Below are 3,868 nucleotides of genomic sequence, written 5' to 3' on the forward strand. Positions count from 1 at the left end.
TCAAGGCTGTATATTGTCACCCTGCTTATTTAACTTCTATGCAGAGTACATCATGAGAAACTCTGGGCTGGAGGAAGCTCAAGCCGGAATCAAGATTGCTGGGAGAAATATCAATAAGCTCAGATGTGCAGATACCCACACCCTTATGGCAGAAGGTGAAGAAGAACTAAAGAGCCTCTTGATGAAAGTGAAAGAGGAGAGTGAAAAAGTTGGCTTAAAGCTCAACATTCAGAAAACGAAGATCATGGCATCTGGTCCCATCACCTCATGGCAAGTAGATGGGGAAACAATGGAAACAGTGGCTGCCTTTATTTTGGGGGGTTCCAAAATCACTGCAGATGGTGACTGCACCTGTGAAATTAAAAGACACTTACTCCTTGGAAGGAAAGTTGTGACCAACCTAGATAGCATATTCAAATGCAGAGACATTACTTTGCCAACAAAGGTCCATCTAGTCAAGGGTATGGTTTTTCCAGTAGTCATGTATGGATGTGAGAGTTGGACTATAAAGAAAGCTGAGTGCCGAAGAATTGATGCTTTTGAACTGTGGTGTTGGAGAAGACTTGAGAGTCCCTTGGACTGCAAGGAGATCCAACCAGTCCATCCTAAAGGAGATCAGTCCTGGGTGTTCATTGGAAAGACTGATGTTGAAGGTGAAACTCCAATACTTTGGCCACCTGATGTGAAGAGCTGACTCATTTGAGAAGACCCTGATGCTGGGGACGACTGAGGGCGGGAGGAGAAGGGGACGACAGAGGATGAGATGGTTGGATGACATCACCGACTCAATGGACATGGGTTTGGGTGGACTCCGGGAGTTGGTGAAGGACAGGGAGGCCTGGTGTGCTGTGGTTCATGGGATCGCAAAGAGTCGGACACGACTGAGTGATTGAACTGACTGAACTGAACTGCTCACATTGAAGGAGACTGCAGGTATGTGACAACCACATGCGATATGTGATCCTAGAACAGAAAAGACAGAGACATTAATGGGACAGCTGATAAAATCTGAATTGTACCTATGAACTGGAAACTCGTTACTTTCCTAGGGCTGCCACAACAAAGTACTGCAAACAGGGTGGCTTAAACAGCAGAAATTGATCATCTTGCAATTCTGAAGGCTAGAAGTCAGAAAACTAAGTGTCAGTAGGGTTGGTTCTCTCTGAGGGCTATGACAGAAGAGTCTATACCACGCCTCTCCGGTGACTTCTCATGGTTTGTTGGCACTCTTTGGCATTCCTTGACTCGTGCAAACAGAAACCCTATCTCTGCCTTCATGTTCATATGATATTCTCATGATATGCAGGTCTGTGACTAAATTTCCCTTTATAAGAACATCAGTCATATTGAATTAAGGGTCCACTTACTGTAGTATGATTTCAATTTAACTTAACCAATTACATCTGCAACAACCCTATGTCCAAATAAGATCATATTTGGAGGTACTGGGAGTTACGGTTTCAATATTTGAATTTTGGAGAAACACAAGTCAGCTCATAACAGACAGTTACATTGGTGTTGAGAGAAATAAGCAAACAGAGCCTGGTCCATGTCCAAATGTTGACAAATGGGGAACTGGGGGGAAAGGACACCAGAGTCCCCAGTACTATCCACGGACCTGGTCCATGTCCAAATGTTGACAAATGGGGAACTGGGGGGAAAGGACACCAGAGTCCCCAGTACTGTTCTTAAATGTTTTCTGTAAGTTTTAAATTGCTTCCAAAAGATTTTAAATTCAACCAAGTGCTAGGTTTATGTATTACACAAGATCCTAGTTTTTTTTAAACCGTATGTCCAATTCAAACTTTATCTATTTAAATGTTGTATTTGTCTCCCACTAACAAATCTTTATTTCACTCAAACTTGGAACAATAAATCTGCCACACTGATGTATCTTACTTGCCTAATTAATTCAAAGGAAAAACCCAAAATCATTAGTAAAGAAAAATGTAGGGGTTAATACACCTTTTAAAATATTTCTAAGGTTTAAAAATTGCTTAAAGTTTTAAATTTCTAGTAAGAAAACATTATCTGAATGAATACCCTAATGGCAAACCGCTGTAAAATGTTTTCAGCTGCATTTGGGGCAAAGGGGTAGGGATTATCTTCAAAGTACCCCAGCTTTCTTCATGAGAAGGTCGGAGGTACACTGGTTTGTATTATTGCAACATCCATTAGGTGATCTAAGTTGCTTTTCCTCCAGCAGGGCTTTATGTCAGAAGGGCATTATGCTTGACCTCCAAATTTGGCTGACAATTTACTGATGAGATTCATAACCTTTGGGTCTCTGATATTTTGACATATTTGCCGGGTTCTGGGCCACATCCTGGAAGGCCACCATAACTTCTGGATCCTGCATGGCTGCAAGGACCTCTGGATCACTAAGAATTTCACCGAGGCCAGGCATTCCCGGCATTCCAGGCATTCCCCCTCCCATTCCTCCAGGAAAATTACCTCCAGGAAAATTACCAGGCATTCCCCCAGGAAAGCCTCCTGGAAAAGAGCCATACTGAGATCCTGATTGTCTTCTGGCTTCTTCCTCCCTCTGGGCTCTCTCATGTTCTTCCCGAGCCTTCTTAACCCTTTCTATTCTTTCTTTGATCTCACGCTCTTCACGTTTTCGCTCATACTTCCTCCGATGTTCAGCAATTTTCTGGGCCCTTGGTTGAACTTCCTTCAGCATTGCACTAGCATCTTCATCATAATCCAGCTTCCAGGCAAGGGCAAGATCATGGGCAGCTGCTTCCCAATGGCCCAGAAGTCTGTGTGCTTTCCCTTACCGCTTGTGTGGCTGAGCCGAATCAGGATTTATTTCAATAGATCTGTCACAGTCTCGGATGGCAGCATTTGGCTTCTGTAATCTGATGAAGACACTGGCTCTCTTGGCATACAGAATAGCCAAACGAGGCTTTAGCTTGATGGCATCTGTGAACAAGTCAATGGCTTTCTGGAGTTCACCATCATTTAGGGCAGCAATGGCAGCCACTTTTTTATCATTTGCCTGATCCATCATCTCCTCAGTTATCTCTACATTTTCATCTCGCATTTCTTGAGGTGCATCAGTGTCTGGTTCAATCACACCTTCACTGTCAATTTCTAGATCACTTTCCTCACTTGATGGTTCGTCTGTCTTTATGTTTTCCTCCGCCTTCTTACTATCTGTTTTTTCTTCCTTGGTATTTTCTTCCAATTTAGTTTTATGAGCGGCAGGTGGTATTTTACCCCCCATGCTCTCCACCCACTCCCTCAGGAAGCACATTTCTTCTGTGTGCAGAACGCTGGGGTCCTGCTTACACATTTTCACGAAGGCTCCAAGCTCACTCACTTTGCGGGGGTCCATAGTCTAGTGGTGGCGGGAGGCGGCAGGCGCGGCGAAGGCGGCGGCCCAATTCCAGGCCGGGCGCTACTTCAGCGTGATGGCCTAAAGGGGAAGATCCTGGTTTTGAACTTACCATGAGGAAGGAACTATAAGGAGATGATGAAGGTGTTTGGGTGGCATTATTGCAAACTTATCTGAGACACAGTGAGGGTATCAGAAGTTGATACATTATATTTACACAGCATTTCATGATTTACCCAAAAGAAAATCTCATTTCATTTGTCCTTCATGACATCAGGTGACTTGTCCAAGGTTCTGCTCACACAACTGTTACTGTTAAACTGAAGCATGTTAACATTTTTAAGTTTATTTGAGCAAAAATGCATGGAATGGTACTGCATCAAACCAGAAGTGGTTATGAACACTCTTCAGACCTGTTGCTATTGTTGTTAAGTCACTAAGTTGTGTCCAACTCTTTTCAACCTCATGGACTGCAGCACACCAGGCTTCCTCTGTCCTTCACTATCTCCCAGAGTTTGCTCAAACTCG

The 3,868-nt window shown here is 43.6% G+C and overlaps 1 pseudogene across 1 annotated transcript; it reads right to left on the bottom strand.

Annotated features, from left to right (window-relative positions):
* LOC102168498 lies at positions 1,794-3,409 on the bottom strand (annotated as a pseudogene). The gene has a single exon (XR_001917061.1). The product of XR_001917061.1 is annotated as a hsc70-interacting protein pseudogene (transcript).

Source organism: Capra hircus, chromosome 23, assembly GCF_001704415.2.
Source record: "Capra hircus breed San Clemente chromosome 23, ASM170441v1, whole genome shotgun sequence".
In the NCBI taxonomy this organism is placed as follows: domain Eukaryota; kingdom Metazoa; phylum Chordata; class Mammalia; order Artiodactyla; family Bovidae; genus Capra; species Capra hircus.